We start from the raw sequence: 16,914 nt of genomic DNA on the forward strand, positions 1-16,914 counted from the left end.
AAGATCAAAAGTATATTTCTTCCTTTCCTCAAGACCTCTGAATGGGATGGTTCATATTCCCATCAACTAAAATCCAGGGGCTTGTCATCTAAATTTACCATTGCTATTGCTGTAGAGGCATTTACAGTACAAATCAGTTCAGTTCCTTTCAATTGGGAGACTTCTCAAAAAGAAAGGAGATTTCCACCAGTTACACAATTAAGTGCCACATGAACTAAGTAAGCTCCCATTTAAAACTGAGAGTAATTCCCATTACAAATAAGAGTTACTGAATCTACTGTCCAGGTATGATCTCAAGGTGTTTAGTAGGGCAATTGACACTTCCCCCAAAAGTATCAATAAACGGTCTTTGTTCTGGCCTCTGTTTCATAGAACTCACATTGTTATTTCTATTCTATAATGGATGGCATGAACAGAAAATAAGAATCCCACTCAAGCTTTCTGCTAGGTTTTCTGCCCCTCCCATAATAAGTTTCTCTACAAACACAGTAAGCCAGACCAAGACAAACTGAAAAAGTATAACAACAGGTACAGAAAGTAGAGTATCTCCTGGACAAATTCTCCAGTCCTAGAAGTGGAGGCCAGAGAAGCTGCCCCCCTGAACTAAAGCATTGAGATTATATAGGTTGTAGGCAAGGGGTGGTGATGTGTCTGCCACAAGCTGTGTTTATGCCTAAGGATGGTCACAAGCTGAGAGCTTTAAGTGGGGAGTTGGGAGCCTGGCAACTCCACAGTAGGAAGCTGCAGCAGCTGCAAAGGATGCAGAACTGGGCTTTTGGGTGCCTTCCCTTTGTTTGGTAAAATGGAGCCATTGGGATTTGGAAAAGGGAAAAAGAGGGGGGGATGGGCCCCCCAGGCTGTGTAGGTGCTAGCTAGAGGTGACAACCAAACACATTCTTCCTGTTCAAAATCATGGCAAGCCCAACGATGTCCTTTTATTTTGACCTGACACTGTTCTTCCCAATCCAGGCTGTCTAGTTTTAGATACTTAATGTGCCTCGGAAGTTATCAACTTAAAATATGCTTCATCACACTTATAAATCACTTGTAAGATAAGCATTTTTCTACTCTGACTTTCTTTGACGCTATTTAACTTCAGGCCATTGAAAGTTCTCAGACTATAGTTGTTTAACAGAGGTGAGATCTCAGTACAGTGGTCTTAAGATTCTTGTAACATGTTCTTATCTTTGAAAGGCTTTTTGAGATACCATCACCATCATCTCTAATCTTTCCAAGTCTGTATGTGTTTGTGTGTGTGTGTGTGTGTGTGTGTGTGTGTGTGTGTGTGTGTGCGCACGCGCGCGCGCGCACATATGCATCTGTGTGTTTAAACTAGAGGTCATCAAATTTGATTTCCAGGTGTGGTCCACTTTGAGTTTTGAGACAGACTCCCTTATTAAATAGGCTACACTGCCTATCAAAGGAGTCTCAGGGCTTGTGTTGCTTTGAATGAGAATGGTCCTCCTAAGCTCATGTATTTGAAAGCTTAGTCACCAGGGACAGGGAGTTAAACTGTTTGAGAAAAGTTAGGAGGTCTGGCCTTGGTGAAGTAGGTGTGTGTAGATGTAATTCTAAATGGTCTCATTAAATAAGAAACACAGAGCCAAATAAAGAGTTAAAAGCCCAGAGATGGAGCAGTAACCAAGAGCTAAGACCACCTTAGCTTACCACTTGCTGCTGTCCTTCCCCTGAGAGAGAGACCTTCTTCCTATGTCCTGTCTTTTTATTGCCTTTCTCTTCTGCCTCCTCATTGGTTCTAAACCCAACTGTCACTGCTTGTCTATACAGACCTCCAGGTCTCTATGGTTGGTACTGGGATTAAAGGCATGTGTCACCATGCTGGCTATGTCCTTGAACACACAGAGACTTTGCCTGCCATGTGATTGGATTAAGGGCATGTGCTACCACTACCAGACTTCTACTTAATGGCTTGCTCTTAGCTCTGATTGCCAGGCAACTTTATTTATTAACATACAAATAAAATCTCATTTCAGCACAAGTGAAATATCACCACAGGTATGGCCCTATGTAGGAAATATGCCACTGTGGGAGAGCTTTGAGGTTTCAAAAGCCCATGCCAGACCCAGTCTCTCTCTCTCCCCCTCTCTTACTTCCTTTTGTAACAAGGATGTAAAATTCTCAGTTGCTGCTCCAGTGCCATGCCTGTCTGCTTCTTGCCATGATGATCATGAACTAGCTCTCTAAAACTGTAAGCAAGCCCCCAATTAAATTGTTTCTCCTGTAAGTTGTCTTGGTCATGGTGTCTCTTCACAGCAATAGAACAGTCACTAAGACACAGGTCTACTTATCTTTGCCACTCCTGTGCTAAGATTGTAAAAGCACACCATCACATCCACATATTTCATCTTGGTTCTAGGGATTTCATGCAGGTTCTTGTGCTTACTTGACACCAAGAATTTGGTCACACATCTGTCTCCCAGCCTCTAAATACTACTGAAAGGTTTCTGTAGCTATTCCCATGACCTCATCTTCACTCTTGACGCTTACCACACTTTAGATTCTTCCACTGGGAGAAATCAAAGAGGGTTAGTAGTTTGATTTTTATGCCTAGCAAATGTTATCCCCATGTACACTGTGTTTGAAAACTTAAGTTTCCTCTCAGTTTCTCTCTTCATTTGTATCTTATGTGCATCCCTTTAGATCAATAATCCTCTTGCCTGTTTTAACTTTTATAATTGTTTCTTGCAAAAGTTTTCACAAGTAACAATGGTTAAACTTTTGTTTAGCCCTAACAATTTCTTCTCATTTTCTCAACTTTATCAATTATCTCCTTGAGGTCCTTCCAACTCCTATAGTGTCTTTCAGATCTGTCTTAGCTATGGTTCTCCCAGAAACACCAGAGAAATTGGAGATGCACATGTATAATTCATCATAAAAAAAAATAGGCTTGTATGATTACAAAGCTGAGAGGTTCCAAAATGTGCAGTTGGCAGCACAGATTTCTGCAATAGCCAAAAGCAAGCATAAGTTTAGTCCAAGAACTGGTATGCCTGTAATCCAGGAAGAGTCCAGTTGTTGTTTTATCATATTTTATCTTTGTACAGAAGAACCAAATGGGTCATCTCAGACATCAAAACAGGAAGCATTCCCTTTCACTCAGACTTTCTGTTTTATTTAGATCCTTGACTCAGTGGCTTAGGGCCACTTGTATTAGGAATGGAAGAGATAATATGCTGTATTCAGTTTACTACTACAATTATTCATCTCATCTAGACATATAGGTACGCCTAGATTAGTGTCTGGCCAAGCACCCAGGCATGCAGTGACCCAGCCACATTGACAATAACATCTGCAGTCACACAAATCTCTTCAGCTCATACATGTCACCATCTCCAAAATCAAAGTATCTGTGTTGGGTTTTTATGGCACCACCATATTTTTATGTTCTACATTTCTTTTATAATTATTGTTGCTTTGTAAAAAGTTCAAATCTAAGTGAAACAAAGACTCCTAGGCTTATGATTTCAGCATAATGGAGATATAGGGATGACTGAACAAGATGATACCTGTATTCCATGTGGATGTGGCCTCAGCAGGGAAGTCTCAATCATAGTTTATTCATTCATTTATATAGTATAAGGGTTAGAAAAAAGGCAATGACAGGGCTGCCATACAGAATATCTCTACAAGGCTGTTTTGTGTCATGTGGTTTCCCTATAGCATGATCATCTCAGGGTAAAGGAACTTCTCAGTGGAGATTAAGTCCTTCAAGGAGGATTGCTCTAATAACCAAGGCTGTATTATTTATTTTTCTACAGAAGTGACCAAATGCATAGCACAAAGCAACTCAAGGAGGGTTTATTATTGCTTACAGTTTTAGGATATACAGTTTGTCATGTCACACAGTGGAAAGATAAGTCAGATGGTCACACTATGTCCCCAAAAGTAAAGAGAAGCCAGAAAGTGGGGCTAGACTATAATATTTCAGGGTCTACTCCTAAGTAACCCTTTTCCAGTGAGATAATACTCCCTAAAGGTACCACAAACCTCCCCAGTAGCACCACCAGCTATGGAAACAGTGTCCTGAGCCTAAAGGAACATTTTACATTTAAGCCACAAAGTTAAGTTGCATCATCTGTTATAATCACCTCTTAGAAGTATGGAATAAAGCTTTCACTAGATCTATTGGTTCAAATAGTTACAAGGCTACCCTATGAAAAGAGAAGGGCTCTAGATACTTCCTCTTGAAGAATTAACAATAAATAGTTCAGGGTCATGTTTAAGGCTACCAGATGCAGGTACTTCTGTTTTATAGGTCAGACATTTCAGTTCTAACAACCTGTGTAATGGTCTCTAAAGATTGTTAATAACAGAGGAAATCATGGTGTAAGCCAGAGGGCACTTTCAAAGCCACAGCATTACCCCACTTTTCTTCAGATGTGCTATTCAGAAGATATGCTTCAGCATCCTAGAGTCGATGAAGGAAATTTGACTTCTACTTCAAGTTATTTATATACTCAGTGTATGTTTATTTTTTGACAATATAAAGCAAACTTTGGGGTGAGGATACCTTTGAATAAGAGATACATCTTTTATTCCCTATAAAATCTAGGACTTTTATTATGTTTATCAGAACATTATTTGCTACTTTTACCACTATATCCTTCACATTATATTTTTTTATGTAAAAATTTATTTTTAACATTATTTTCTCTATGTGATATGGTGCATTCATTGCAGCAACCACTGATCTTTATTATCCCGGTGCTGTGCTGGACAGCTGGCATACCAGATGTTGAGAAGAGTGGATGGTTCCCTGTGCAAACTTGCTGGCTGCCTCTGCTCCTGCTCTACTGTAAATCTGACCATGTCCATCACCTGAGCTGCCCTGAAGATGGATAGTAGTGATGTTGGTATCTGGGGAGTTATGGTTTTCTGTTGGATGTTTGAATGTGATGATCCAGCCTGCTTATGTGGAGTGTGCACGATTACGAGGGCAAGTATTGTTAATCAGTGATTCCTGCATACCGGAAATAAACTTGTGAAACTGGAAAAAAAAAATGAAGATCTTGGGTGATGTGCATCCTCCTCCTCAGCTGTGTTTCTGAGCTTTGTCTTATAGCTTACTTTAGACAATGGGAGACTATAGAGGATGGTGCAAACCAAGCCATAAAACGTACTTGTCCATTAGGATTGTTCCTTGTATCTTCCTAAAAGCCAGACAACTAAGAATTACAGTAACCAGGCCTTTCTATAGAGCACACAGATAAACATTAAACATGTGAATGAAGCTAAAATCAGATGTCCCTCACTGATATTTACACAAATGAACCCTACTGAGATGTGAATGTGACCGACACCTAAATAACCCACCAGTGAAGTCACAAAGTTTGATGATTATCCTACAAGAGAAAACTAATATGCAGTCTTCCCTAAAATAATTTGTGTGCTAGAGAGGACTTTATACTTGACAAATTGTGCAGCTGGCCTCAGTAGTCTCGGAAGTTCTATGGAGAATTTGTGCTTGCCACCGCACTGTATTTGCAAGGATCTGACAGTCTATTTTAATACCATATTTACATATAGAAATCATTTTTTCGGCATTTCTTGATTAGTTAATTTCAGCGGCTAATTTAACTTTACAACTCTAACAGTTGTCACTGATCATGACAATTTGATTCTTCTAAATTGAGCCTTTGAGGTTTTTATACCTCACAGAACACTTTAATACTGAAGACACCTTACCATAAAGGCCTTATAGTATAAAGAAATCTAGTACATCAGTGTATAGTGCACTTTGGGTTTTCAAGATTGGATTATTTCAAATGCTAACTGAAAAATTCTTTTTGGCAATGACCTTTACCTTGCCTTATTTGCAGTTCACTGTTTTCATCCACGTTTTTAATAGCTGCATAAAAGGCATTGCTTAGTGTTTTAATTTCTGTTATTACAACAAGTACCCCCAAGAGTCACATTAAAAGCAGGCAATGTTTTGGCTCATTGCTTTGGAGGTTTTACTTTATAATCAGTTGCCTCTGCTGTGGTAAGTCCGAGCCCTGTGGTGGGATGGTGTCATAAAGGAGAGATCTTTATATCATGGCAGCCCTTTCTTAACAGAACTCCTCTTTTCCTTTTGTTCTATCTCTGCCTCCACTTTATTGGAGGCAGAACTTACATTACCAAGTACATTTTATATTTACTGGTCCATTTTGTATTACTGTCTTCCCCACTTAGTTGTGTCTAAAACACCATCACAGGCCGGGTGGTGGTGGTGCATGCCTTTAATCCCAGCACTCAGGAGGCAGAGCCAGGCGGATCTCTGTGAGTTCGAGGCCAGCCTGGGCTACCAAGTGAGTTCCAGGAAAAGGCACAAAGCTACACAGTGAAACCCTGTCTCAAAAAAAAAAAAACAAAAAACAAAAAACAAACAAACAAAAAAACAAAAAAACACCATCACAGACATACACTGAAGAACACATTACTAATAATAACCTTTGAGTTTTTCTCAGTCTAATTAAATTGGCCAATCAAACCTCTTAAATGGGCAATATTGTGTTTGAAAGGCTTTGTAATGCTAGAGGACATCTAAAAGACATGAAATCTTTCTATCTAGTCCCTGGACCTTTAATAATGTATCTTACCATGGAGACCCTGAATATTTGAGTTAAGAATCTGGGTTATGGAGTCATGGCTCTGTGGTTAAGAGCATGTACCTCTGTATCTGGAAGTTTTTCCAGTCCCACCAGGCCCCTGCAGTCCTATGGCCTGCTTATAAAATAATCACTCAGAAGCTTATATTAATTATAACTGTTTGGCCATTAGCTCAAGCTTAATACTAATTAGCTCTTACACTTAAATTACCCCTTAATTCTTACCTATGTTTAGCCATGTGGCTTGGTACCTTTTCTCAGTTCTGCCTTGACATCTTGCTTCCTCTGTGTCTGGCTGGTGACTCCTGACTCTGTTCTTCCTCTTCCCAGCATTCCTTTAGTCTGCTTGCCCTTCCTATACCTCCTGCCTGGCTACTGGCCAATCAGTGTTTTATTAAACTGGTGTACACAAGCATTATCCCACAGCATTTCCCTTTTTCTGTCTAAACAATATAGTAATATATTAAATATAGTAAAATTACATATAAATTACATTAAATAGAAGTTATCAAACAAGAATTACAGTTACAATATCTTGTCTATTTGTATTTGCCAAATTAAAGAAAATATTCTATCCTATATTTGTGAATCTAAAGTTTCATATCTAATTTATCTTTTATCATAACTAAGCAAAGTTATAATTATAACTATAGTCTTCAACCACATCAAAGACCCCAGAAGTATATAATATTACATAAGTAAACAGGAAATATATTGTAAGCCACTTCCAAAATTCTGGAAATGACAGAGACAGCTGCCTGCCTTGACAGTTATCCAAAGTTCCTCTGTAACGCTGGGGCTTTCTTCTGCTTTCTTCAGCCTATAGGCCTAGAGTCTCTCAGTCACTTCTCTCTGTGTTTTGTAGAATGTCTGGCAGTTTCCTCTGTGAAGGCGGAACCTGAAGGATCATCTCACTTTTCAAAGTTCAGTGGTCACCTTCCTATGGGCCCTGCATGTCTAGTTTATATAACATACTCTCAAGCAGTCCAGGCAAGAACAATTTCTTGCCCAAATGGCCATTTTGTGCCAAGAAGAAGATACACTCCATATAGAGTGTCTTTGACACCCATCTTCCTCTTTGAAGTAAATGCATGCTGCTTGGAGCAGACGTGTCTCACTGTCCAGAAAAGTCTAAGTTTTTAAAGCATTTTAAATGTCATATTCTGTAGGTGTTTGAATTGTTTAAAGATCACCTAATTGAAATATCTATGTATATCTAGAAAACCTAAGTAACATGACTATAAATTTGATTATCATAGATGGCTAATTATTAATTTGTATTTCTCAACTATACATCACAATTTCAAATGAGTTGCACAAACAAAATACTTTAAAGAAAAGTGTAAATATACATGCAGAATAACAAAATTAACTTTAAATTTGTATCAATAAACTAAAATCCATAGCAATGTGAAACATTTTTAAACAAGTTGTTGCTCTTTAAAAGTAGATTCAATAATCTACACTTTCATCTTACTTTATCTATACTATCCCCTTTTCTTCCTTAGGAAGAGATTGCACTTATAATCAACCCCCTTTAAATAAAAATAAGCATTTATAAACAATATTTTGGGAATTTGGGCGTAGCTTCTCATACTACTTCCTGCTGGTTGAGGGCACTGGCAATCTTAGGGGGAATCCCTAAGAAAATCTGAGATAATATTCAAGTTCTGGGAAGACCGGCTCTAACCTTTGTTGATAGGTACCATCTGTTAAGGTTCAGGAGGTCTGGCTTGATCAAATCTGATCCTTCTTAACCTGGAACAAATCCATAGCCTCTTGCTTCCTGTGGAAATAAGAGCAGAGCCTCATTTCCAAAGCAACTTATTCTTATATCCAAATTTAGAAGTCAAGATACCTTTAAAATACATATATTGATCTAACTTAGCAGCCTTTATAATCAAATGTCTCTCTCCAGTTAAAAATTCCAAAGATAATATAATCCAGACTCTGTGTGATTTCCATCTTTACATGGCTTATTTTTTATATTACCTTTACATTTCTTTATATAACTAATTATATTTCTTTTTCTCTCTCTTCCAAGCCTACATACATTTTTACACACATTGTAAACCGTTTAGAGTTTTATTTCATCTACATCTGTCTCATTGTGAACCTATAATCCTTCTCTGACAAGGAGAGATTTTAAACTGCTAAACTGCATGTTTAGGACTGAAGTAGCAACCTTGGCTGATGACTCTGCTCATTTCAGCTTTTCAATATGGCAGAGGTAATTCACCTCCAGCTCTGGGAGCCACTGACTCTGGGAGGCAGCGGGTCTATTCCTCTATCAAGGAGTGTGTAGCCCAGAAAACTCTTCTTTTTTTTTGTTTGTTTTGTACTAGCAAAAGCTAAATCCGCCGTGCAGTTGCACAGCTTGGAAACACCACTGTGTACAGTGGCGGGAATCTGCTGTACTGCAGGCCAAGCCCACAGGCTGCAGCTGGCCTAAGAGATACACTAGGAAGCTGTTTTTAAGCTCTGTTTTAGAATCTTTTTTTTAAAAAGCTTTCTCTGGTTTTGGGTGGGAATTCTTGCCCCACCGTTCCCAGGACCCACATTGAATACATTACAAATAACAGTGACTCCAACTCTGGAAGTTTCCAAAACCTACAGCCTCTGCAAGCACCTGTATTCACGGATCTACCCACCCACAGACATGCATACATGTATATAATATATAATATATAATATAAAATATAAAACCTCGGATCCTTGCATTATTTTCATCTCTGCCCAGTTTCTTGTTTCATCACCATTTACATTCCCTCACGTTGTAAGACTTTCGCCCACAGAGCTAAATTGACTGGCAAATCTAACCCGATGAACTTGAACTAGTTTGCTGTGGAGCGCAACTTAATTGTATGCCACACAGCTATTCCCTCGCTCCTCAGTGGGTTTGTTATGGACAATGACCACAAGGTTTTCTTTAGTTCATGGCATAGTAAGCCATGTCTGTCCAGAAGATTAAAAAAAACAGTTTTCATTTATATGCATGCTTTTCCCCATGTTCTTGATGTAGATGGTTCTCTCCACCTGTCAGTTTATCTGAAATAGTACTGTGGTGCTCTGCCTCACTCTTTCCTGCTCCTTATCTTTCCTTTCCCTATTATTAGGGATCATAACTTAAAATATCCTAGTGTTAAGTATTAAGCAGTATTATTCAGGTGAACACAAGAGACAGAATGTACATGTGTTATAAAAGAGGACTCAGTTGGCTTACTCAGGAGGTGTTGTATAGTCCAGTTCTATAGTGCTCAGTCTATGAATTTGGATGCTTCATCCATCCCAATCTAGTCCCGAAGGCCTGTCATTTTTCTGGAGATCTTCTGGCGTGTAATACACTGAAGCAATTGGATGTGTGGTCAGTAGACAGTGGTGAAGGTGGCGTCAACAGCGCTTGCTCAGGAAGAAGTAAGAAAGGCAGACTAGACTGCTTTTCCTTGGATTTCTTTATGTCTGGGAAGGTGCCAGACATTTTGAACATGAGTCATCTCCTCCAAGGTTCTCTAGACTTTCCCTACATACATGACCAGAAATGCCTCTTGAGTGAGTCTAAACCCTGCAGCCTGACAGTAAAGGCCACCTATTTTTGTCTAACTTTAACTGAAATGAGTTGCCTCACAAGGAAGCACTCTCTCTCTCCTAGGTTAAACCCATGATTTCCAGAGCAGCTTTCCCTCACAGAAACTCCACAGTGGATATTCCAAAAAGTGAAATCACATTGAGAACCAAGGAGATGATTGTTGCACTCTGTCTGTCCTGTTTTGTCAGAGGTCTCATTTCAGTTTTAATAGCTGCATTTTGAAAACACAATTTTCTAACTGAAGTATTGTACGAAATGACAACAACGTAAATAAAGAGGCATTCATAACCAAATTGTCATCAGATAGTCATCATTCAGCAACTAATGGGAGCCGAGGTGAAGCCAGGGGAACCCTTCAGAAGAGGAGGCAGTAAGGATTGTAGAAGCCAAAGTATTGAGGACACCATGAGAACATGGCCTATTGAATCATCTAAGCAGGTCTCAGAGGCAATCACAGAGACTGAAGCAGCAATCATGAACCCTATATGGGCCCATGCTAGGTCTTCTGCATACATACTGTGTAGCTGGGTGTCCTTATGGGACTCCTAACTGTAGGAGTTGTGGGACAGTCTCTGAATCTTTTGCCTGATCTTGGGACCCTTTTTCTTCTACCCTGTTGCCTGGCAGGACATTTGGATGTGTACCTTGTCTTAGTGTAACTTGTTATGCCATATTAGATTGGTATGCCTGTAAGGCCTGCTTTTTTTTTTTTTTTTAAAGGGAAACGGAGGAGGAGTAGATCTGGGGAAGAAGAGAGGTAGAAGGGGAGCTGAGCAGAGTGGAGGATGGGGAAACTGTAGTCAAGATGTAATGTATGGGAGTAGAATAAAAATGGTTTTAAGAGTACCTGTTGCATGTGTTGATATGTTGTAGAGCATAAAGATTATACACTAAAGCACATTTTTATTTTGGAAGGGAGGGGGAAAAAGAGAGACAATATTTTATGAGGCACTGAATATTTAACCTATAATCAAAAGAAAGTTGAGGGGTGGCATCTAATGATAACACACACACACACACACACACACACACACACACACACACACACACATGTGCAGCCAGATAAATAAAAGCATAGCTGAGTTTTGTATCAAAATATGCTCCCATGATATTGTGGGTCTTCTGATACAGCAGTAAAGCTAGAATCTAGATGTTCTGATTCCCATGACATTGTCCTGGTATATGGATGGAGCTAGAAACAACCATCCAGAGAGAGGTAACCTAGACCCAGGAAGACAAATGTATATGTGGTGGATGTTAGCTTTTAAGCTTTATATATGTGTTTCAAATCTGAATAACCATAGAGTTTAGGTAACTAGTGAAGGGACCAGGGAGGAGGAGGAGATCTTCCAAGGAAGGGGAAGTAGAATAGAGTGCTATGGGAAAGATAAAGAGGAACTAGAATGGGAAGATTAAATGGGGAGGGTTTGGGAGAGCAAGGTAAAGGAGGGAATATGGGGAAGAACAACTACCCTAAGGCCTTTTGAAAGGCACATGAAAACCTACTATAGAGACTTCCTGAAGCATATACATATGTAAAAGGAAATTAAGTAGAGTCACCGTATAACGGGAGAGAAAATGCCTCAACTAGATATACCACCAAGCAAAACTTCCAGTGTCTGGAATTGGTTATATCATATTGCCTTAATGGCCAAAGAGCCCCCATAGAACCTCTCCCAGTGTCACAGGCTGCTGAGGCTATTGGTCATTCTCTACAAGTTCATGGCAAAGTCCTATTGCTAGACTCCACTGCACCATTCTGTACAAGGCAATTTTCTTCTGTTCCAGTTGACATCACTGTTTTCTCAAATACTTAAAAGGCTCGTCCATCTACCCACCCATCCTTCATGCTTCCATTGTTTAATTTAGATAAGTAATTGTACTTATCTAAATGTTTGAACATTCTATTATGAAAGAAGTGGACAAGTCAATATTCATTGCAGGTGGCCTGACTGGCCCCAAGATCCTATGGGATCAGGAAGAAAATGTTGAAGATTCATTGCTCAGGTTTCTCAGTGCGGGCCATGGTCAGTTAGTTTGTGTTCAAATAATATAAAAAGGGTTGTTCAGAATATAATTTTCCAAATAGTAGGGTACTTCTGAGCAAGTACATTTTAGTTAACTGTTACTTCTTTGACGATTTCATACATGTATATAATATGTTATTAGACTCTCCTGTTACCCTGTCTTATCTTCTCACTATCCCTATCACTCCATCTCACACAAGTCCTTTCCAAGATTCATGACTTTGGGGTTTGTTTCATGAGCCATTTAGTTTAATCTGGGTCATCTATTATGTGACGTTTTTATTGGAACTATCCATTGAACCTGGTGAGGGTCACAACTGAAGGCAGTAACTCCCCACTCTCTGACTCTATCAACAGCAAACAGTTGAGCTGCGAGCCCCTCCTCTATCTGTACTTCATTGTGGATGGGCCTATCCTTGTACAGATTTAGTCCAGGCATCTACAGCTGCTGTGAATTTGTGATTACAAGGACTGTATCATTTCCAGAGACGCCACTTTAGGTCTTTTAAACCTATTTTCTCTCTTACATTAATTTTGCTCCACTTCATCTATAATGTTAAAAAATTGGAGAGGATTCTATAAATGTCATATTTAGGGCTGAAAACTCATCTCTCATTCACAGTGGCTTGTGCATTATCCACAATTCAAAAGAAAGAAAGACATTTTTGACAATGAATGAGAACAGAAGGTTTCTATGCTTATAAACATATTGAGAAGGTAGTTTGATACTCTTGTCAATCTAGTTGAAAACATTATTCATTCTGCCCCTTGGGCTTATGATATATGATCTCCTCCACCATGTTTTTTCTAACCAGGTTTCCAGTACATGATTTCTTCCTACATAGCAGGATTTGAATCTAATCAGAGAACAGTTGGCAGACCTCCTAACAGTAATACCATTATTTCACAGGTGGGCACATCATATTTGGTTGGTTGATCTCTTTGTTCATAGGACTCACACCTGAGTTAAACTTCAGTAACCCGTATAGTATCTCCTGGGGATATAAAAGCTAGCTATTAGGAAGGAAGCTTCCCACTCATATCCAGAAAAAAAATTCTCTACATCATGAAACTACCATGTGCAATGTCTTCAGCAAAATCTTCTAAATCTTCTAATTGTCTAGTCCTGGGGAACAAATGAAAAGATGGCAGGAGACTGTATTGTTTTGGGGTCCTGTCACACATCTCTGAACAACAGCCCATAGGATTTATCCCACCTCTGCTACTAGAGTTTTTGGTTTAATAAACTACTCCCTCTAGGAACAGCTTTTCCAACCATATTGGCTTCCTTAAAACTTATTTATATACATCCTAAAACATGTATTATAGATTAAAGATGTTTACTAGTGTGCATAGTGTAATTTCATATATCATTCCATATTTAAGGTCTACATATTTTATTGAATGATAAATGTATTGATTAATAAGCTGCATTCCATCAAGTTAAAGAAAATTAAATCAAAGGAACATACTGTGCATGGCACACATTTCTGTTTCATGTCACTTATTTTGACTGTTCTCCATCCAGATGGACTGCAGCACATGCTCTATCTACCACTGGAGATGAATAATGGAAGGATGAACTTACAGTCTGAAAAAATCATTTTTGCTTTGCACTAAACCTAATTTAACTTTCTGTAAAAGCAGAAGCCATGTTAAAATAAATGTTACTGTGGTCCTGTCATGTACCAACTTTATTGGCAAGAATCAATATTCCCAAGAGCACATTTTCTCCCTGAAATATATCACACACTGACAGAACTCTCCTTGGACACATTTGAAAACATTACCATTCTAGCAGAAATTTGCCTTAACTGGAAAAAGAGAAAAAAAGAAAAAGCCAGAGGGAACACACAGAGCTTCATGATGCTGCTCTTCTGGTTTTCTTACTTGAAATGGTACTTTCAAATATTGAGCTTAGCACAAATATGAATATGCAAATAGAGTGTACCAGCTGTGCATATAAAGAGGAAGAATGTGTTGCTCTCTCACTGGCAGCTTGTGAACTACATTCTTTTCTCAAAAATGCTTTCCATCCCATTCTTCTAAAGAGAAGGAGGTAAGCTCTAGAGGGTTCCATGGAATGGCCACACCACTTGCCTTTTGCTAACTATGAAATCTGGGATCTTTCCAGGACCTCTGAGTCATGTGGAGTAGCACTGACTTTTCTGCCTTATTTAGGCCAGGGGAGCAATTGATCTGACCTTCCTCATTAATGCACACTGACTGGACAAAGCTAATTTGCGTAAGCAGCTGCTAAACCAGGAAGGCTGCTCTTTGTGTTGTTGCATATTCTTTTCCCAAGCTGCCTTAGAGTCCTAAGTTGAATGAGGGACAGATGGACGAGGACTGACTGATCCTGAGGGAGGGAATGGTGGCCAAAAATTAGGATATGGCTGTCTGTGTGTATAGTCCATACCTGTCTCACATGCAGATAGTATAGATGGAACATTTATAATGTGAACAGACCTTCAATAAGTGGACCACCTACATACAGCAGAAAGACAGGCTGGGAGAGATTTACCAAGAGGTTGCCTTGGAAGTTCATTTATGCTGCTTTGGGGTCTTGAGCCTGCAGTAGAATTTAGATGTCTCAAGGACCCCAAATCATGGGAGCTAATTTTTTCTTACAGATCTCCCCCATAATGACAGAAACAGATATAGATGTAGAGCTAGGTGTAGATGCAAGTTTATAGGAAGGTCATTAGTTAAGTCAATAGATCTCCATTCTGTTCTGTTCCTGTGATAAGTCTGAGTAATACAGCTGTAAAGGCCATTTGATCGTTACCCTGGTTTTTGTTTTGTTTTTCTTTTTTCACTAGCAGAAGTTGTGGGGACTTGAGAAAGGATTCTGCAGTGGGACAAAGAGTGAGAGCAGGAAAGCCACTGATTAATGTAGTTTGAAGCACTGCTCCTCTTAATGTTTGAATTGGGCTATGTATGCAAATTGATGGCGTAATTTGCTTTTCTCAAACCACCTTTAAAGAGAAAAATAATGATCACAAGGAAATGTTCTGCCAGTGAGATGCAGCATCCCTCACAGATCATTTGTTTCTCTCCTTTGTTGACTGTCCTTGCTCTCCCTCTAGATCGCAATCAAGGGGCAATCCTAACTCTGTTGACAGGCTAACTTCATAACAGAAAATTGTACAGTATCACTCCTCTGCTTAAGTGACTTTGATTACTTCCCACTGACAAATCTCATTCTCTTGTCATGGTCTGCAAGGTCCTTCAGGATTTGACTCCCAAGGATGTTTTTCTTCCCAGTCCTGCCAGGCTTCTTCCATTTGCATTGCTGCAGAAACATTAATGTACTCATGACCATATGAATACTGGACTCTGAATATAATGTATGTATAAGTACACACACACACACACACACACACATATATAAATATGTGTGTGTGTGTATGTGTGTGTGTATGTATGTATATATGTGGAAATATGGCTCTGCTGCCATATTTTCCCGTTGCCTGCACTATTCCTTTCGTGTTCTCTAGCGTTTGGTTTTGTAGACTCTACTAAAAAGAGAACTCATATTTAAAATATTTGTTCTTGCTTAGCAGAAGAGTGAACCCTTCTTCTGGGGTCAGAGCCCTTGTTTTATATGACAGGCATCATGCTGCCTTATCAGTATTTAGCTGGCTTTGCTTGACCCTTCTAAGCCTCCTGCTAGAGCTTCAAAATAGATAAAAGCTGACTGTGTTGGTACACTGGGGAAATTATTCCCTAGGTCTTAATTTCCTTACATGGAAAACAGCACAAATAACAGAAATATAAAGGTGAGCAAATATTTCAATCTATGGAAATATTTAGATTAGTTCTTGGTATGTAGGAAGATCTTTAAAATAATAATAGCTTCCATTCATTTATATATTGACTCTTCAAAAAGTATTGAATACCTGTTGAGTGACACAAATTTTATTGTTTATCTCTGTCACTCTCCCTACTATTGGATTCTTAATCATTTCTGAATTGAGTAGCTAGTTCAGTAAGTGTCACATACATATTTGTAGGATGCGTATTGATAGAACTACTTGGCCATTAGGTTTAAAGACTTGGAAATTGGATACTTGGTTTTTAACTCTATTTATTAGGTAAAATTTTACAGCTTAGAGCTATGTTTCATACCCTAAAGCTATTTCTTCTAGTGGTAGAGAATTTAAACATCCTAATTAAAATGAAATACTGTCTTTCTTGTATGCAAAATAACTATGTTTATAAAGACAATACATTATGAAATTACATTGGATGTACCAACTTATAAATGTTCAGGTTATGTATTTTAGTCATAAAGTCTTATAGCAAATTTTAGTATAATGAGAATAAATTTCCCTTTGAAATATTAATAAGCTCAGCTTTTTGAAATAAAAATCAGTATTATTTTTCAGGATTATATATATATACATATATATATGCTTATGTCTTTATCTATCTACATATCTCCTATAAAGATATATATGTATGTATAATTATATGTACATGTACAATTATATACACACATATATGTACATAATATATATACACATATACACATGCATGAATATAATGTATGTATAAGTACACGCATATATACAAATATTTATAATTTTGCAGTATATATGTATGTATATGTATATATATGTGTATATATATATATATATATATATATATATATATATATATATATATACACACACACACACATATA

General features: G+C 38.4%; 1 protein-coding gene across 6 annotated transcripts in view; it reads left to right on the top strand.

The window, feature by feature from the left end:
• Marchf1 (membrane associated ring-CH-type finger 1) overlaps nucleotides 1-16,914 on the top strand; it is a 764,409-nt gene that overhangs the window by 322,823 nt on the left and 424,672 nt on the right. The window lies entirely within an intron of this gene.

The sequence above is a fragment of the Onychomys torridus genome, chromosome 17, assembly GCF_903995425.1.
Source record: "Onychomys torridus chromosome 17, mOncTor1.1, whole genome shotgun sequence".
NCBI lineage: Eukaryota > Metazoa > Chordata > Mammalia > Rodentia > Cricetidae > Onychomys > Onychomys torridus.